Source organism: Coregonus clupeaformis, chromosome 34 (genome assembly GCF_020615455.1).
Source record: "Coregonus clupeaformis isolate EN_2021a chromosome 34, ASM2061545v1, whole genome shotgun sequence".
Lineage (NCBI taxonomy): Eukaryota > Metazoa > Chordata > Actinopteri > Salmoniformes > Salmonidae > Coregonus > Coregonus clupeaformis.
Window position 1 is genome coordinate 24,034,639 of NC_059225.1, and position 15,794 is coordinate 24,050,432.

Consider the following 15,794-nt stretch of genomic DNA (forward strand, 5'->3'; position numbering starts at 1 on the left):
GGTGTTGCTATGGTGAGCAATGAGCTAAGATAAGACGGAGATTTGCCTAGCAGTGATTTATAGATGGCCTGGAGCCAGTGGGTTTGGCGACGAATATGTAGTGAGGACCAGCCAACAAGAGCGTACCGGTCACAGTGGTGGGTAGTATATGGAGCTTTGGTGACAAAACGGATGGCACTGTGATAGACTACATCCAATTAGCTGAGTAGAGTGTTGGATGCTATTTTGTAAATGACATCGCCAAAGTCAAGGATTGGTAGGATAGTCAGTTTTACGAGGGCATGTTTGGCAGCATGAGTGAAGGAGGCTTTGTTGCGAAATAGGAAGCCGATTCTAGATTTTACTTTGGATTGGAGATGCTTAATGTGAGTCTGGAAGGAGAGTTTACAGTCTAACCAGACACCTAGGTATTTGTAGTTGTCCACATACTCTAGATCAGACCCGTCGAGAGTAGTGATTCTATTCGGGTGGGCGGGTGCCAGCAGTGTTCGATTGAAGAGCATGCATTTAGTTTTACTAGTGTTTAAGAGCAGTTGGAGGCTACGGAAGGAGTGTTGTATGGCATTGAAGCTCATTTGGAGGTTTGTTAACACAGTGTCCAATGAAGGGCCAGATGTATACAAAATGATGTCGTCTGCGTAGAGGTGGATCTGAGAGTCACCAGCAGCAAGAGCGAATTCATTGATATACACAGAGAAAATAGTCGGCCCAATAATTGAACACTGTGGCACCCCCATAGAGACTGCCATAGGTCCAGACAACAGGCCCTCCGATTTGACACATTGAACTCTATCTGAGAAGTAGTTGGTGAACCAGGCGAGGCAGTCAATTGAGAAACCAAGGGTATTTAGTCTGCCAATAACAATGCGGTGGTTGACAGAGTCGAAAGCTTTGGCCAGGTCGATGAAGACGGATGCACAGTACTGTCTATTATCGATCACGGTTATAATATCATTGAGCGTGGCTGAGGTGCACCCATGACCAGCTCGGAAACCGGATTGCATAGCGGAGAAGGTACGGTGGGATTCGAAATGGTCGGTGATCTGATGGTTAACTTGGCTTTCAAAAACTTTCGAAAGGCAGGGCAGGATGGATATAGGTCTGTAACAGTTTGGATCTAGAGTGTCACCCCCTTTGAAGAGGGGGATGACCGCGGCAGCTTTCCAATCTCTGGGGAACTCAGACATTATGAAAGAGAGGTTGAACAGGCTAGTAATAGGGGTTGCGACAATTTCTGCGGCTATTTTTAGAAAGAAAGGGTCCAGATTGTCTAGCCCAGATTATTTGTAGGGGTCCAGATTTTGCAGCTCTTTCAGAACATCAGCTGTCTGAATTTGTGTGAAGGAGAAGCGGGGGGGCATGGGCAAGTTGCAGCGGAGGGTGCAGAGCTGGTGGCCGGGGTAGAGGTAGCCAGGTGGAAAGCATGGCCAGCCGTAGCAAAATGCTTGATAAAATTCTCGATTATTGTAGATCTATCGGTGGTGATAGTGTTTCCTAGCCTCAGTGCAGTGGGCAGCTGGGAGGAGGTGCTCTTATTCTCCATGGACTTTACAGTGTCCCAAAACTTTTTGGAGTTAGTGCTACAGGATGCAAATTTCTGTTTGAAAAAGCTAGCCTTTACTTTCCTAACTGCTTGTGTATATTGGTTCCTAACTTCCCTGAAAAGTTGGATATCGCGGGGGCTATTCGATGCTAATGCAGTACGCCACAGGATGTTTTTGTGCTGGTCAAGGGCAGTCAAGTCTGAGGAAAACCAGGGGCTATATCTGTTCTTAGTTCTGCATTTTTTGAATGGGGCATGCTTCTTTAAGATTGAGAGGAAAGCACTTTTAAAGAACAACCAGGCATCCTCTACTGACGGAATGAGATCGATATCCATCCAGGATACCTGGGCCAGGTCAATTAGGAAGGCCTGCTCGCTAAAGTGTTTTAGGGAGCGTTTGACAGTGATGAGGGGTGGTCGTTTGACTGTGGACCCATTACGGACGCAGGCAATAAGGCAGTGATCGCTGAGATCCTGGTTGAAGATAGCGGAGGTTTATTTAGAGGGTAAGTTAGTCAGGATAATATCTATGAGTGTGCCCATGTTTACGAATTTAGGGTTGTACCTGGTAGGTTCCTTGATCATTTTTGTGAGATTGAGGGCATCTAGTTTGGATTGTAGGATGGCCGGGGTGTTAAGCATATCCCAGTTTAGGTCACCAAGCAGTACGAACTCTGAGGATAGATGGGGGCAATCAATTCACATATGGTGTCCAGGGCACAGCTGGGGGCTGAGGGGGGTCTGTAGCAAGCAGCAACAGTGAGAGACTTATTTCTGGAAAGGTGGATTTTTAGAAGTAGGAACTCAAACTGTTTGGGCACAGACCTGGATAGTATGAGAGAACTCTGCAGGCTATCTCTACAGTAGATTGCAACTCCACCCCCTTTGGCAGTTCTATCTAGATGGAAAATGTTGTAGTTGGGGATGGACATTTCTGAATTTTTGGTGGCCTTCCTAAGCCAGGATTCAGACACTGCTAGAACATCAGGGTTGGCAGAGTGCGCTAACGCAGTGAATAACTCAAACTTAGGAAGGAGGCTTCTGATGTTAACGTGCAGAAAACCAAGGCATTTACGGTTACAGAAGTCAACAAATGATAACTCCTGGGGAGTAGGAGTGATACTGGGGGCTGCAGGGCCTGGGTTAGCCTCTACATCACCAGAGGAACAGAGGAGGACTAGAATAAGGATACAGCTAAAGGCTTTAAGAACTGGTCTTCTTGTGCGTTGGGTACAGAGAATAAAGGGGGCAGATTTCTGGGCGTTGTAGAATAGATTCAGGGCATTGTGTACAGACAAGGATATGGAAGGATATGAGTACAGTGGAGGTAAACCTAAGCGTTGGGTAACAATGAAAGAGATAGCATCACTGGAGGCACCGATTGAGCCGGTCTCTGTGTATATGGGGGGTGGAACAAGGGAGCTATTTGAGGCAGTTTGAGAATGACTTGGGGTTCTATATTGAAATTGTATAATAAGAACTAACTGGAACAGCAATAGGCAAGGCATATTGACATGGGAGAGAGGCATAAAGCAATCACAGGTGTTATTAGAGAGAGTTAAGACAACAACTGGTAATGGCGATGAAAGTTTGGGCTGAGGCTAAACAGATAAACAGGACAGGGTACCGTGTATAGGAACAGTCCAGCAGGCATCAGCTGTGCAGCTGAGTGATCATAAGGTCCAGTGAACAGCAATATGTGAGTCCGAGAACAGTTCGAATTGGTGCTAAAGCACAGCGAGCAGGAAGCACGGCTGTTGTTTGCGTGTGCTAACGGGCCGGGGATAGCAGATGGATCTTCATGGTCGTCGTAACGGGAAGCTTGTTGAAACCACAGATGATTACGTCGGCAGACCAGTGGTGATGGATCGGCGGGGCTCCATGTCGACTCTAGGAGGTCCCGTCCAGTTGACAGAGAGGTAGATAGCCGGGAGATGTGCCTAACTCGAGGCTAACTCAAGGCTGATTAGCCAACAACAACATCCATTTGGTTGCAGCTAGCTAGTTGCGATGATCAGGTGTTAAAGGTCCAGTGATTTAGTGATTCCGGCAGAACATCCAATATGTTCTGGGTCGATAACGCGCTGTGCAGACAGTGCAGACTGGCTGATAATAGTCCAGGCTATAGCTGGCTAGTAGGTAGTGCAGGCCACGGACAATGGTGAAAAACTGCTAATGGTGGCTAATAGCAAGTAGCTAGTTAGCTGGCTACTCCCGTCCGGTAGACAAAGAGGTAGATAGCCGGGATATGGGCCTGGTTCAAGGCTAACTGGTGCTTGCTTCGGGGGCAGTGGTGATTAGCCTACAGCAACATCCATTCGGTTGTGGCTAGCTAGTTGCGATCCGGTGTTAGGGTCCAGTGATTCAGTTATTCCGGCAGGAAATCCGATGTTCTGGGTGAAAACTGCTAACGGTGTTCTGGGTGAAAACCGCTAATGGTGGCTAATAGCAAGTAGCTAGTTAGCTGGCTAGCTAGTTTCAACTGGAGATTCTAGATAAAGGTGAGTAAATAATAGAATCCGTTCCACATTGAGTGAGGCGGGTTGCAGGAAAGTATATTTAGTAGAAAGATATTTAGTGTGATAGGGAAATCTATACGAAAAATACAAAAAAAATACAAAAAACTGGCTATTTACACGGACACACAAAGAACACGACCGCACTGCTACGCCATCTTGGATTTTAAAGTCACCATTTTCCTCATGGTGAAATCCCATAGCAGGTTCCTTCCTCTCCGGCAACTGAGTTAGGAAGGACGCCTGTATCTTTGCAGTGACTGGGTGTATTGATACACCATCCAAAGTGTAATTAATAACTTCACCATGCTCAAATATTCAATGTCTGCTTTTAAATGTGTACCTATCTACCAATAGGTGCCCTTCTTTGCAAGACATTGTAAAACCTGGTATTTTTGGTTGAATCTGTGTTTGAAATTCACTGCTCGACTAGGGACCTCACAGATAATTGTTTGTGTGAGGTACGGAGATGAGGTAGTCATTATAAAAACACATGAAACAATATTATTGCACACAGAGTGAGTCCATGCAACACATTATGTGACTTGTTAAGCACATTTTTACTCCTGAACTTATTTAGGCTTGCCATATCAAAGAGGTATTGTGTGTAGGTCAGTGACAACAAATGTATATTTTAATCAATTTTAAATTCAGGCTGTAACACAAAGTATACTACAAAGCAGGATCAATGAGTTATCCAGGTAACGTCGATAAACAACCAGAAATAATTACACATTTTCTGGTTCATTAAGAAAACAAAACTTAAATATGTGGTTTTGGTTGTTGAGTCAATTACACCATGCCCATTTCAAGCTTATCGTTCCCTAAAAAAATCTACGTTATTTCAGAATATATGGGCAAGTATACTCATATGCACTTCTCCATGGATCCCCACTGCTGCATGGGAAATGAGAATACTCAACAGGGCCAAGCCTCTGCCCCAGCCCTCATTCCGCCCTCTGCCGCCACCATCCCCCCTCTGCCCTCCTTAAACCTTATCTGCCCCCCTCTTCCCCACAACCTCACCTCCATCTTCCTCTGGATCAGTAATGGTAGTTAATGGCAAGACCCACAGACCCCTGCTTCCATCCCATCCACCTTATGTACTGAATACAGTAGAAGCATGTGGGTAGTTGACGAGACACCCCTTTTTTTGTCCATAATGACAAACACAAATATAACTTAAATTGCATACCATATTGATATAATACTAAAAGCGAGTAAATTCATGCAGTGTATCATTTATTTTCCTACAATTTTGAACCAAACGTGTGACTGTCCCAGTTAAGTTCAAAGTTCCACAAGTTTAACTACATTTATGAAAAAATAAATGAAAATACCTTCAACTACTCTTGTAGTTTATTTAATGAAATAATAGTCCCAAGTCTTACCAAATAGTTCTGGCTTGCAAAAATGTTCATCTCCTTGGCGCTTTTCCTATTTTGTTGCATTACAACCTGTAATTTAAAATGAATCTGCAACACCACTAAGCAAGGGGCACCACCAAGCAAGCGGCACCATGAAGACCAAGGAGCTCTCCTAACAGGTCAGGGACAAAGTTGTGGAGAAGTACAGATCAGGGTTGGGTTATACAAAAATATCTGAAACTTTGAACATCCCACGGAGCACCATTAAATCCATTATTAAAAAATGGAATGAATATGGCACCACAACAAACCTGCCAAGAGAGGGCCGCACACCAAAAATCACGGACCAGGCAAGGAGGGCATTAATCAGAGAGGCAACAAAGAGATCAAAGATAACCCTGAAGGAGCTGCAAAGCTCCACAGCGGAGATTGGAATATCTGTCCATAGGACCACTTTAAGCCATACACTCCACAGAGCTGGGCTTTACGGAAGAGTGGCCAGAAAAAAGTCATTGCTTAAAGGAAAAAATAAGCAAACACGTTTGGTGTTCGCCAAAAGGCATGTGGGAGACTCCCCAAACATATGGAAAAAGGTACTCTGATCAGACGAGACTAAAATAGTTATGCACGCTCAAGTTTTCTGTTTTTTTGTCTTATTTCTTGTTTGTTTCACAACAAAACATATTTTGCATCTTCAAAGTGGTAGGCATGTTGTGTAAATCAAATAATACAAACCCCCCAAAAATCAATTTTAATTCCAGGTTGTAAGGCAACAAAATAGGAAAAATGCCAAGGGGGGTGAATACTTTCGCAAGCCACTGTGTGAAAATACGATTTTTTGGACAATTGAAGTATAAGAAGCAATGAAAACATGTTGTGGTGAAATCATATAGTAGCTAACAATAAGGCCCAAAAAGGACCATAAAGCCTGAGATTTCCACTGGTGTCACAGCTTTTTCCCCTTGGTGTGACATGAAGATAGTGTCACACCAGAGGAAATGGCTTTCACTCTGGGTTACATAGCCATTAATAAACTTCTATAATTACCTTTGTAGATTTATTTTACATCAAATAATGCTTATTTGCATCATGTTGCAATTGTGATCGTTTTAAGTGTTTATTTGTGCAATATTTATGTAGTCATTCTCACATGCCTGGTTTCTCACTCTTGGCAGATGACCATTCCTCCAGCGATCTCTGGGTCTGTCACTGCCCTCTGTGGAAGGTTTAATTTTTTTTAACCTGGCCCTAGGGCTGGTGCAGGCAGATAATGGAGACTGGCTGTAGTGCTCACATTCATGGTTCTCACTCCCTGCATTAGACCATCAATCCCCTTGGTCCCTCTCTCTGTCCTACCAATTTCACTCCTCCCGACTGATCATATGTGATCCACCCTGTGAGGGCCCCCATCAGTTGTGCCTCTTTTGGAGACTGTTCCCCCTTGCTCTCCAATACGCCCGGCTAGCCACACTCACGTCTGTCTCAGTTGTCCTCCGATAGCGTTCCGGCGCAGGGCATGGCACGCCTAGACAGCAATGCTATTACTCGCTGACGTCAAAGACACATTGCGTTTCTCAAAACTCTGTCGTTGGCTCTGTTGTGCGGTATACTCCAAAACCCCTCCAATAGGACACCTCTCGAGCAGCTTCGGCTGTGGGTAGGTCGAGCCTCCCACTGGGTGAGCTTTGGTCTCCTCCATCACTGGAGGACTGTGCCGCTGCACCTCGCTGTGCGCCCAGGTAAACTTAAATGTTGCGGGGGGCTATCTGGTTGACTCTGCCTGTAGCATTTTCTTGTCCTAAAGATTAAGCCATGCAAGTCTAAGTACACACGGTTGGTAGAGTGAAACTGTGAATGGCTCATTAAATCATAAACTGTGAATAAATCAGTTATGGTTCCATTGATCGCTCCAATGTTACTTGGATGTGGTAATTCTAGAGCTAAGATATGCCAACAAGTGCTGACCCATATGGGGTGCTTTCGGGTGCCCTGGATGCTTTTACTGACCCTTTGTGGCAATGTCTGCCCTATCAACTTTCGATGGTAGGTTCTGTGCATACCATGGTGACCACGGGTAACGTGGAATCAGAGTTTGATTCTGGAGAGGGAGCCTGAGAAACGACTACCCCATCTAAGGAAGGCAGCAGGCATGCAAATCCACTCCTGATTCAAAGAGGCAGTGACGAAAAATAACAATAAGGACTCTTTTGAGGCCCTGTAATTGGAATGAGTACACATCAAATCATTTAATGAGGATCCATTACTGATGTTTAGAAGCAGTTTTACAGTGGTCAGAAACTTCTGAAAGTGTCATTAATGATGTTTTAAAAGTACAATTTGACTGCCTGTTGTGTATTGTCCATCGGTGTGACATAATGTCCTATGGGGTGACGGCAATAAATGAAAAGGCAAAAAATGTGTAGTCTTGGACAAAATTTACAATTCATTGTTAAGCATGAGGCAGGTAACATTATAATAATAAACAAGTAAGATAATTGCTTTTTATCTAGGCTTAGTGAGATTACTGTGAATCTTACCCAAAATGTATTAGCGAGACACTTGGTTATCATCATTATACAGGAAATAATGTGTTTTCATTTCAAATGCCAGAACATGATTACTGATTTAAAGACAGAAGTAACTAATTAATGAGTACAAATAAATGCATTGTCTATTTGGTCACTGTGAAACCTTTATATTAACATGAATTATGATGTCACACCAGGCACTAATGCATTAAATGCTTCATTACATTGAATATAAACTCAAAATGTAAGGTGGCCTTATAACATTTTGAGTTGTTTAGACATAGTTTATTGTAACTATATGTTTTTTTGCTTACATTTTAGAATACATTATTTTTCAACAATTGTTTTGGTCATATGGCAAATACCCATGTATGTTGGTGCCAGGCCCCAAAAGAAGACAAGCGAAGAGGAAGAGACGGGAGAGAATTAGCCCAAGGTGATATGGAAGGTTTTAGTTGGCAACCTAAAATAACCTTTTAAAATGTGAGCAAAGGCACAGAGAACCTCAGACCTCACAGGGGCAAGCTACTCACTCGCTTCCGGATGGAAGTGCTTATCTATTCCTCAACAACAGCTCAGTCTACACTACGCAGAGCTAGGGACTAGGAAAATGTTAGACAGCCATATGCAAAATCCAACCCAGTCTGCCTCCCTCCCATGCCGCTCACACAATGTGTAATATAGAATGTGATAATAAACAACTTAAAAAGATAAATGCAATTTCAGGGATCATACGTAATCGATTTTCCAATGAAATAACAGGTATCTTATGAACTGTTATTGCTTTCATATCATTTGGTCGGATATATTCATAAACACCCCACTGGCATATAGTGGCATGCTCAGCAGAAAATACAGTTGAAGTCAGAAGATTACATACACCTTAGCCAAATACATTTAAACTCAGTTTTTCACAATTCCTGACAATTAATCATAGTAACAATTCCCTGTCTTAGGTCAGTTAGGATCACCACTTTATTTTAAGAATGTGAAATGTCAGAATAGTAGTAGAGAATGATTTATTTCAGCTTTTATTTCTTTCATCACATTCCCAGTGGGTCAGAAGTTTACATACACTCAATTAGTATTTGGTAGCATTGCCTTTAAATTGTTTAACTTGGGTCAAACGTTCCGGGTAGCCTTCCACAAGCTTCCCACAATAAGTTGGGTGAATTTTGGCCCATTCCTCCTGACAGAGTTGGTGTAACTGAGTCAGTTTTATTGGCTTCCTTGCTAGCACATGCTTTCTCAGTTCTGCCCACACACTTTCTATAGGATTGAGGTCAGGGCTTTGTGATGGCCACTCCAATACCTTGACTTTGTTGTCCTTAAGCCATTTTGCCACAACTTTGGAAGTATGCTTGGGATCATTGTCCATTTGGAAGACCCATTTGCGACTAAGCTTTAACTTCCTGACTGATGTCTTGAGATGTTGCTTCAATATATCCACATAATTTTCATTCCTCATGATGCCATTTATTTTGTGAAGTGCACCAGTCCCTCCTGCAGCAAAGCACCCCCACAGCATGATGCTGCCACCTCCGTGCTTCACGGTTGGGATGGTGTTCTTTGGCTTGCAAGCTGTAACCTTACTCCTCCAAACATAACGATGGTCATTATGGTCAAACAGTTCTGTTTTTGTTTCATCAGACCAGAGGACATTTCTCCAAAAAGTACGATCTTTGTCCCCATGTGCAGTTGCAAACCGTAGTCTGGCTTTTGTATGGAGCAGTGGCTTCTTCTTCGCTGAGCGGCCTTTCAGGTTATGTCGATATAGGACTAATTTTACTGTGGATACTTTTGTACCTGTATCCTCCAGCATCGTTAAGGTCCTTTGCTGTTGTTCTGGGATTGATTTGCACCTTTCTCACCAAAGTATGTTAATCTCTAGGAGACAAAACGCGCCTCCTTCCTGAGCGGTATGACGGCTGTGTGGTCCCATGGTTTTTATACTTGCGTACTATTGTTTGTACAGATTAACGTGGTACCTTCAGGCATTTGGAAATTGCTCCAAAGGATGAACCAGACTTGTGGAGGTCTACAATTATTTTTCTAAGGTCTTGGCTGATTTCTTTTGATTTTCCCATGATGTCAAGCAAAGAGGCACTGAGTTTGAAGCTAGGCCTTGAAATACATCCACAGGTACACCTCCAATTGGCTAAAATGATGTCAATTAGCCTATCAGAAGCTTCTAAGACCATGACATCATTTTCTGGAATTTTCCAAGCTGTTTAAAGGCACAGTCAACTTAGTGTATGTAAACTTCTGACCTCACTGGAATTGTGATACAGTGAATTATAAGTGAAATAATCTGTCTGTAAACAATTGTTGGAAAAATTACTTGTGTCATGCAGAAAGTAGATGTCCTAACCGACTTGCCAAAACTATAGTTTGTTAACAAGACATTTGTGGAGTGGTTGAAAAATAGTTTTAATGACTCCAACCTAGGTGTATGTAAACTTCCGACTTCAACTGTACATGACAGATAATTGAATCATAGTGCGGTTGGTTCCGCAAGGACACCATCTCAACAGTGCACCATCCAAGATGGCCACCGCAAACCTCTGAATCAGGACAGACCCAAACAAGCCATATTATTATTATTATTATGATCATTAATGGACTGTATTATCAGTTTATACGCCAATAAAATGCATCTAATGTTATGATAAATTCCCACAGAGGCACTCTTTGTCATTCGGTTTTTCCTTTGATGATAAGAACACATTCTATAATAGAAGTAATATAGGCTGTAGAGAAGCTGTGCCAAGCTATGCCATGATAAAAACGATGGGCATATTATGATTCAGTTTTTACTGGGTTGTATTGTAATTGCTGATATGACTATTAACACTGTCTGGGATTAAGCCCTGCTCAGTTTAATGCATGAATTTAGTTTTTCAAATCAATCTAAAAACTTCAGCTCAGCATTTTTGTGGAGGGATGAAGAGAATTACATTGTTGTGTAGAGTAGATCCCAAAATCACAAATCCGGAATACAGATTTTAAACTGCACCATTATATGACAATATTTGAGCCTGGGAGTATCTCCTTAACTTTGTTTAATCAAAATTAAATTCAAGTGCATCACACAATGTACTTGAAAGGCAGAATGCCATCATAAACCTATTGTACGGATAAAGAGAAAAAAAATACCTAAAAAATAAAAACATAGGCAACTGTATACTAGTTTTTTTCCTAGTCAGAAGTAGCATTGGCTTCGGGGCATTGAAGTGATGAGATTTACACGTTTCAGTATGCTAAAGTAAACTCCTCATCTGTGGACCTCTAAAAACAAGACGGGATTGTGTGCAACTGTAATCTGATGCGTAGAGAGGGCAGCTATCAATGTAATCAATCTCCAAAAAGGCTTTTAATGAAATCAATACAGAGAAAGGGGATTGATTTCCTACATTTTATACCGCCATTTTTATTTATCAGTCAAAACTCCTGGCTGGACCGGAAACTTCCACCAAACAATATACTGTAGGTGAATTGCATATCGAATAAAGCAGGACGATTTGTTAAGTGACACACTTTCTTCAGTGGCCATTAGGCCGAGGCAAACAGACAGGTACAGCTGGATGCATTTGAGAACTGAGTAGTGATTTCCGCCCCGATGCCTCCCTCGCCCAGATGTATTATACCAATCTGGTTCTCTAAAAATAAACACATGGAAAGTTGTGGTCATATCTACCTGTGAACTATATTCAGCCATTTGTATGACATAAATGTGTCATGTTTGGTATGTGCATATGAAATGAATCAGGGATATACTGCACATTTAACACTGCATTTGTCATGCATTGACAAAAAAAAATTAAAAGGCAGAATCACATTCTGGTGTGGATGGGTATTATCTTTCCCTACTGATTTATTTTACTGCCCACTTTTAGCCTTCCAGGCAGTATAATTTTTTTATTTCTTTATTTATTTCACCTTTATTTAACCAGGTAAGCCAGTTGAGAACAGGTTCTCATTTACAACTGCGACCTGGCCAAGATAAAGCAAAGCAGTGCAATAAAAACAACACAGAGTTACATATGGGGTAAAAAACATAAAGTCAAAAATACAACAGAAAATATATATACAGTGTGTGCAAATGTAGCAAGTTATGGAGGTAAGGCAATAAATAGGCTATAGTGCAGAATAATTACAATAGTATTAACACTGGAATGCTAGATGTGCAAGAGATTATGTGCAAATAGAGATACTGGGGTGCAAAAGAGCAAAATAAATAACAATATGGGGATGAGGTAGTTGGGTGGGCTAATTTCAGATGGGCTGTGTACAGGTGCAGTGATCGGTAAGGTGCTCTGACAACTGATGCTTAAAGTTATTGAGGGAGATAAGAGTCTCCAGCTTCAGAGATTTTTGCAATTCGTTCCAGTCATTGGCAGCAGAGAACTGGAAGGAATGGCGGCCAAAGGAGGTGTTGGCTTTGGGAATGACCAGTGAGATATACCTGCTGGAGCGCAGACTACGGGTGGGTGCTGCTATGGTGACCAATGAGCTAAGATAAGGCGGGGATTTGCCTAGCAGTGATTTATAGATGGCCTGGAGCCAGTGGGTTTGACGACGAACATGTAGTGAGGACCAGCCAACAAGAGCGTACAGGTCACAGTGGTGGGTAGTGTATGGGGCTTTGGAGACAAAACGGATGGTACTGTGATAGACTACATCCAATTTGCTGAGTAGAGTGTTGGAGGCTATTTTGTAAATGACATCGCCGAAGTCAAGGATCGGTAGGATAGTCAGTTTTACGAGGGCATGTTTGGCAGCATGAGTGAAGGAGGCTTTGTTGCGAAATAGGAAGCCGATTCTAGATTTAACTTTGGATTGGAGATTCTTTATGTGAGTCTGGAAGTTGAGTTTACAGTCTAACCAGACACCTAGGTATTTGTAGTTGTCCACATACTCTAGGTCAGACCCGTCAGAGTGGTGATTCTAGTCGGGTGGGCGGGTGCCAGCAGCGTTCGATTGAAAAGCATGCATTTAGTTTTACTAGTGTTTAAGAGCAGTTGGAGGCTACTGAAGGATTGTTGTATGGCATTGAAGCTCGTTTGGAGGTTTGTTAACACAGTGTCCAATGAAGGGCCAGATGTATACAAAATGCTGTCGTCTGCGTAGAGGTGGATCTGAGAGTCACCAGCAGCAAGAGCGACATCATTGATATACACGGAGAAAAGTGTCGGCCCAAGAATTGAACCCTGTGGCACCCCCATAGAGACTGCCATAGGTCCAGACAACAGGCCCTCCGATTTGACACACTGAACTCTATCTGAGAAGTAGTTGGTGAACCAGGCGAGGCAGTCATTTGAGAAACCAAGGCTATTTAGTCTGCCAATAAGAATGCGGTGGTTAACAGAGTCGAAAGCCTTGGCCAGGTCGATGAAGACGGCTGCACAGTACTGTCTATTATCAATCGCGGTTATAATATCGTTTAGGACCTTGAGCGTGGCTGAAGTGCACCCGTGACCAGCTCGGAAACCGGATTGCATAGCGGAGAAGGTACGGTGGTATTCGAAATGGTCGGTGATCTGTTTGTTAACTTGGCTTTCAAATACTTTCGAAAGGCAGGGCAGGATGGATATAGGTCTGTAGCAGTTTGGATCTAGAGTGTCACCCCCTTTGAAGAGGGGGGATGACCGCGGCAGCTTTCCAATCTCTGGGGATCTCAGACGTTATGAAAGAGAGGTTGAACAGACTAGTAATAGGGGTTGCGACAATTTCGGCGGCTAGTTTTAGAAAGAAAGGGTCCAGATTGTCTAGCCCAGCTGATTTGTAGGGGTCCAGATTTTGCAGCGCTTTCAAAACATCAGCTGTCTGAATTTGTGTGAAGGAGAAGCGCGGGGGGAATGGGCAAGTTGAAGCAGAGGGTGCAGAGTTGGTGGCCGGGTTAGTGGTAGCCAGATGGAAAGCATGGCCAGCTGTAGCAAAATGCTTGTTGAAATTCTCGATTATTGTAGATTTATCGGTGGTGATAGTGTTTCCTAGCCTCAGTGCAGTGGGCAGCTGGGAGGAAGTGCTCTTATTCTCCATGGACTTTACAGTGTCCCAAAACTTTTTGGAGTTAGTGCTACAGGATGCAAATTTCTGTTTGAAAAAGTTAGCCTTTGCTTTCCTGACTGCTTGTGTATATTACTTGAAATACTTGAAACCCTTGTAAGTGAACAGCTAAAAGAGTTTTTATTTACTAACTCTATTTTATCAATGTATCAATCGGGCTTCAGGAAGAAGCATAGCACAATTACAGCAGCCATGAAGGTTTTAAATGATATCACTGAAGCCCTTGACAAAAAACAGCACTGTGTCTCACTTTTTATTGATCTCTCTAAGGCTTTTGATACAGTTGATCATGCTATACTAAGGCAGAGATTGTTGAGTGTAGGTATTTCGGAGCATGCAGTTGCATGGTTTGCTAACTATCTGTCTGATAGAACTCAGTGCACTCAATTTGATGGGCTTATGTCTGTTAAATTGTCTGTCCTGAATGGTGTGCCCCAGGGCTCTGTACTTGGTCCTCTCTTATTCACTATTTATATTAATGATTTAGACAAAAATGTCCAAAATGCACAACTTCATTTTTATGCTGATGATACTGTTATTTACTGTTGTGCCTCATCTCTTACAAAAGCTTTCCAGAACTTGCAAACTGCTTTTTATACTGTTCAACATACCTTGTGTCAATTGAAGCTTATCCTCAATACTGACAAAACTAAACTAATGGTGTTTTCTAATGCAAGAAATAGACCTCTGAACCTTTCACCTGTTACTACCTGTCAGGGCAAGGAGATTGAGGTTGTAACCTCATATAAATATCTTGGAATTCTAATTGATGACGGCCTCTCTTTTAAATTGCATATTCAACAACTTACAAAAAAATTTAAGCTGAAATTGGGATTTTATTTTAGGAATAAGGCCTGTTTTTCTTTTGAAGCCAGAAGGAGGCTAGTATCAGCTACATTTATGCCTTTACTAGACTATGGGGATATTTTATATATGAATGCTTCCGCTCAGTGTTTGAGATCAATTGACACTCTTTACCATGGTACTTTGAGATTTATTTTAAACTGCAAAACCCTTACGCACCACTGTACTTTGTATACCAGGGTTGGCTGGCCTTCTCTAGTCACTCGTAGGCTCAGTCACTGGTATACTTTTATTTACAAAGCCATTTTGGGTTTACTACCTTTTTATTTGGGCATTTTTATTGTTCAGAAATGTGGTGGGTACTCTCTTCGTTCACTGGACTTTATCCTGCTAACTGTTCCAAATGTCCGAACTGAATTTGGTAAAAGGTCTTTTATGTACTCTGCGCCATCGTCTTGGAACACCTTACAAAATAATTTTAAACTGGAAGAACTTGTCCCGATTGGTGTTTTTAAATCTCTGATGAAGGATTTTGAGGCTGATTCCCTGACCTGTCAATGTTTTTAATTGGCTGTTTTTGATATTGTTATACTCTTGTGATTTCATGAATGGTTTTTACTAGATTACTTGTAGTTTTTCATGTTGTCTGTCTGTAATTTTTTTGTAATGACTTGGTGCTGCCTATCTTGGCCAGGACGCTCTTGAAAAAGAGATTTTAAATCTCAATGAGCCCTTCCTGGTTAAATAAAGGTTAAATAAAAAAATAAATAAAAAAATTGGTTCCTAACTTCCCTGAAAAGTTGCATATCGCGGGGGCTATTTGATGCTAATGCTGTACGCCACAGGATGTTTTTGTGCTGATCAAGGGCAGTCAAGTCTGAGGAGAACCAGGGGCTATATCGGTTCTTAGTTCTGTATTTTTTGAATGGGGCATGTTTATTTAAGATTGAGAGGAAATTACTTTTAA